Below are 5,449 nucleotides of genomic sequence, written 5' to 3'. Positions count from 1 at the left end.
ATATATATATATATATATATATATATAATATCATACCATGTTATATATAGCATATTGAAAATATATTATATAAATATTGAAAGTATGTTATACCTTACATTTTATATTATCCTTTGATACAAACTATACTATCAAATATATTTAGTATTACGTTGTAAAACACGTTTATATTAAACTATAAAATATCTCTTTTCCTGTAAAGAAAACTCACCGTATTTATATTAGAATATGAAGCGATATTTTAACCAAGGCAGCGTTGTCACGAAAAGAAGCGAATACGGTGAGGTTGAGCTAAAAGGAAGTAGCTTGCTAGCTGGCCAATCGTAGCATTTGCATCGGGGTTTATCTTTAATGTATTTCGAAACGATAGTAAATGTAAACAAAGCGGTTTTCTTTTCTTCTTCGTCCATTGAAGCAACATCACCAATTTCGTTTTCACTATAACGTTTTTGTATTGCTGCTTATTTATATCGTTTGGCGTTGGAAGCATAAACACAACAGAGAATTGCTTGTTGTGTCTCTTCGCATGTTTACTTATGCAGCAGTTCATGCAGTATTATTTTAAGAATAGCGATTTTCAGAATGTTTCAACATCAGTAGCAGGACAACGAATAAATAACGTTTGAGAAGAAGGCCGTTTCTTTGCCACTGTGTGTGTGTGTGTGCAAATATATATATTACGTAATTGCCTAGGCTATCGGATGTTGCTATACACCGCTGGCTGTTATATACCACTGGTCACGGCTGGATCTAGCGAATGATGTCACCCCTTTGGCTAGGCAAGCAGACGAACATGCCCTATGATCGAAAAGCTAATCTGTCGCAAGGTTACCCGTTTACAAGCGAGCGGACTGGAGTAACATGAAATGAAGTGTTTTGCTTGGGAACACTACGCGCCGCTCGATCCGGCAAATGAGCGCACGGTCAAGCTATCGTAAGGTTAGCATGCTAAGTACTGGGCAATGCGCCTAGTGCACACACACAAGCACACACATAAGCACACACAAGCAGGCGTATGTGTGAATGGTGTATGGCTCAGTGATTAGAGCGTCGGGCTGTGTGTTGTGATCTTGAGCAAGACAGTTTATTTCACGTTAATCCAGTTCACTCAAGTAAAGAAATGAATTACGACACTACTAGTGCCAAGGACTGGTTTGTGAAGCAGCTCCTTATTGAATATAGCTCGACGTCAGTGAGAAATTATCGATCAACTCTGTTTGAGAATCTAACTATATTATCTATTCCAACGAACAGCGCTGCATTTTTGTCTCTGTCTCTCGCACTCTCGAATGAAGAGAAATGCCCCGAAGTGTTAAATACTTCACGCTGTACGATCTTTTCCATTAACTCCTGAATCCCCTAATTATTACTAATTGTATCAGAGAAATATCTGCAAAAGACTACTGTTTGTTAAGAAGACAGTGCTTTGCGCGCAATGCTGGCATATCATCAGACACCTATGTTTCGACCTGATATGATCCCCTCAGTAACGATTATGCCAGATATTCTGAACTAAGACGATAAATTCTTGTTTCCATAAAGAAAATATTTGTTGATTTGTTCGAAAGCTGTCTAGGCTAAAATCGAATTAAAATACATTCTTGAAGCAGCATTAGAATAACACACCGTTACCTATAACATTGAGAATATGTAAACAAACATACAACTGAACTAATTTTAATATTTTGTTTCAAAGTATCTTCTCAAGGAGATCTTTGTACTAAAAAGACAGTTCTGCTCAGAACGCCAATGGATCACCAAAGACTATGTGTTCAATTTGATTTGCAGAAAAAAACGCATTTGCAGAAAAAAACACCCGGACATTCTGAAGTAAGCCGAATAATACTTGTTTGGAAATATAAATCGGGTAAACAAAATATTTATTGATTTGCACGAAAGCAAGCCGTACCAACTGATGGTTTTTTTCATAGGAATAACAAATCACATTTAATAGCGTTCTGTATTCTCTAACTACGTATTTATATGCACATTAAAAACAAAAAAGAAATATGTCCAAAAAACTGAAAAAGACTAAACAAAATGAAAAGAAACATTTAAAATATCGTTTAAAATATCGAATTGAGGTGGAAGATTCCTCTGAAGTTGTCGTGATGTATTGATTTCTTTTACTGCTTTTTTTTCTATTATTTGTAACTGCCTGCCAAGTGCTTGATTTATATAAGCTATAAAGTGCAGCAATGATTTTAATAGTATCAAAAGAATTAGGTTGGTGAAGGGATAGAATTGTTACAGTGTCTTGCGGTGTTGCTTTTGTTTGTTTGTTTCTTTCTTTCTTTCTTTCCTTTTTTTTTTTATTCAGTCTTTTAACTTTGTGAGTTCAGATATTACGGAGGTCAAATATGCTTTTCATCAGACTTTCAGAGTCGATAAATAAAATACCAGTCAAGTACTGTTGTTAGATATAATGAACTTCTTACTCTCATACGTGTGAATTTGTACCTACGTTAGAAGCAATTATTATTATTATTATTATTATTATTATTATTATTATTATTATTATTATTATTATTATTATTATTATTATTATTATTATTATTATTATTATTATTATTATTATTATTATTATTATTATTATTATTAAGGTGACGAGCTGGCAGAATCGTTAGCGTGCCGGGCATAATGCTTAGCGGTATTTCGTCCGTCTTCTGGGTTCAAATTCCTCCGATGTCGACTTTTCCTTTCATCCTTTCGGGGTCGATAAATTAAGTACCAGTTACGCACTCGGGTTGATGTAATCGACTTAATCCACTCCTGCAATCTACCCTTGCGGAAAAATTCTGAAATTATTATTATTATTATTATTATTATTATTATTATTATTATTATTATTATTATTATTATTATTATTAAGAAGGCAGGAAGCTGGCAGAATCGTTAGCACGCCAGGCAAAATGCTAAGAGGCATTTCGTCCGTCTACCTCCGAGTTCGACTTTCTCGTCCCTGCCTTTCGGGGTCGATAAAATAAATATCAGTTGAAAACAGGACGATGTTATAGACTTTCACTTCCCCTCAAATTTCCCCTCTACCAAAATTTGAAACCGTTATTAAGGCAGCGAGCTGGCAGAATCGTTAGCATGCTGGACAATATCCTTAGCACCATTTTGTTCATTTTTACGTTCTGAGTTCAAATTCCATGGAGGTCGACTTTGCATTTTATCCTTTCAGGGTCGATGAAATATGTTCCACTCAAATAGTGGGGGCGATGAAATAGACTAACTTTTTCCCCAAATTTCAGACCTTGTTCATGTAGTAGAAAGAGTCATTCTCAAGGTGCTAAGCTGGCCGTATCATTAGCACGCCGGACAAAAATGCTTAGCGGCATCTTTTCCAGTTCTTTACGTTCTGAGTTCAGATTCGGCCGACATCAAATTTGCCTTCCATACTGCAATTTATTCATAATTTTTTTTTCTCGTCTATTTTCAGGAATTGTTGCCTCTTACAGAGCAAGGTGACTTTGGTTCAACCTGTGATGCCTCATTCGGTGAGTTCACATGTGTTGCACCGCAACATTTTAATCATTATCAAACCATGTTTCATTCTCTGTCTTTCTGTCTGTCTGTCTCTCTCTCTGAGAATTTCCTTTCCCAAATCATCAATTATCACTGGTTTTGCAGCGTAAACCTTATCTTTGAGATCGCCCCATAAAAAAAAATCCATTGGCGTGAGGTCTAGGGAACGTGCAAGAAATTCAACGCTACCTCTCCTCCCAATCCATTTGCTTGGATTTGTTGCGTCGAGGTAAGCCCGTACATCCCAAAAAGCAATACATTAGTGATCGTCTGTCTAAGAGTGAGTACATCTTTTTGGGACATCCTGTATATGCTTATAAACAATTATGATTTCTGATTAACTTATTTCATTGTCTATTTTGAATACATTTATGTAAACTTTTTAAACACAAAGCCTCTGTTAACATTTTCTTGTCATTGTCAGAGATTCTATTTCTTAACATTTTCTTATCATTATATGTCTATGTTAACTAATTTTTAACACCGCAAAGGCTACACAAAGCCTTGCACTTTACTTTCGAAAATCTTTTTTAAAAAAAAAGCGAAACCGGTGTAGTTAATAAACATATTTAAAAGACTTCTGCATTTTCAAATTCTCTTCTCTATATATTTTAAGTTGTGCGGTACCTTCCAATTTTACTTTCTTAAATATATATGGGAAAGTGTACGTGAGAGAGAAACGTCAAAATTAACTCTTGGGTATTACTGTTTCGTGTTCTAGCTGATTTCCATGGGGTCTAATTGACTGAGATCATACTATCCACTCTAATTGACTGAGATAACAATATTCACTCTGAACGCAGCGCCAGTATGTCGCGGGGTTAATCATTTAAAGCCGAGAAACGTAAAATGAAGGGTTTTGCTCAAGAACAGTGCGCATTGCTCGGTCCGAGAATCGAAACAGCAATCTTGAGATCATGAACGCAACAAACTAACTACTAGACAATGTGCCTTCACGTGTGAGAGAGAGGGAGCATGTGAGAGAGAGAGTGGATGAGATAAATAGACAGACAGACAGAGAATGTAAGAGAATGAGAAAGAAAGAGAAACCAGGAGACGAAACTAACTGCAAGGCAACGTACATGCATTGCGTCTGTGAAAGAGAGGGAGAATGAGTGATAGATAGATAGATAGATAGATAGATAGATAGATAGATAGATAGATAGATGGATAGATAGATAGATAGATAGATAGAGAAATGATAGATCGATAGCTAGCTAGATAATGGTGATAAATAGATAGATAGATAGATAGATAGATAGATAATGATTATAGATAGATAGACAGAGAGATGGAGAGTGAGAGAAAGAGAGAGAGAGAGAGAGAGAGAGAGAGAGAGAGAGAGAGAGAGAGAGAGAGAGAGACAGACAGACAGGCTGACAGACGTAGATCAGGAGACAAGATCCTGAAGAAAAACGTGTTGTCGAAATTTCACTTAAGTAACTGTAAGGTATTTAATATATCGCAGATGATGGTGCAATTTGCTTAAATTCTCCCAGACGCCTCATTATGCAACAACAGGTCCACGTAAGCAAGGCTGTTCTCACTAAGCAGCGCATTAACGAACGGACACTATGCGCCCACAGACTTCGTGGCTCCAATTTAAACCAACGATTTCAACCACAAACTGTTCATAGCAGCATTTTCTTCGTCTCCATAAATGCAGAGTAATTAATTTGTTATTTCTGGAAAATAGTTAAGCTCAAGTTGTAACGTTTTGAGATTTACTTGGAAAATTCTCGGCTTGTAATTATTATTATTTCTAATCAGCTTCATTAAATAAGTTTAAACCAACTTACCTCTCTATCAATCTGTCCATTCATCTATTCATTTCTCTCTCCTTCTTTTCTCTATCTATCTATCTATCTATCTATCTATCTATCTATCTATCTATCTATCTATCTATCTATCTATCTAT

General features: G+C 35.8%; 1 protein-coding gene across 3 annotated transcripts in view; it reads left to right on the top strand.

Annotated features, from left to right (window-relative positions):
• LOC106884093 (class E basic helix-loop-helix protein 22-like) overlaps positions 1–5,449 on the top strand; it is a 380,240-nt gene that overhangs the window by 175,836 nt on the left and 198,955 nt on the right. For all 3 annotated transcript variants that reach the window (XM_052976278.1, XM_052976276.1, XM_052976277.1), the window contains exon 2: positions 3,446–3,503. The gene's annotated coding sequence lies outside the window, so the exon portion shown is untranslated. The remainder of the gene's footprint in view (positions 1–3,445; positions 3,504–5,449) is intronic.

Source organism: Octopus bimaculoides, chromosome 24 (assembly GCF_001194135.2).
Source record: "Octopus bimaculoides isolate UCB-OBI-ISO-001 chromosome 24, ASM119413v2, whole genome shotgun sequence".
Lineage (NCBI taxonomy): Eukaryota > Metazoa > Mollusca > Cephalopoda > Octopoda > Octopodidae > Octopus > Octopus bimaculoides.
This window is presented reverse-complemented; position numbering and strand designations above follow the sequence as displayed.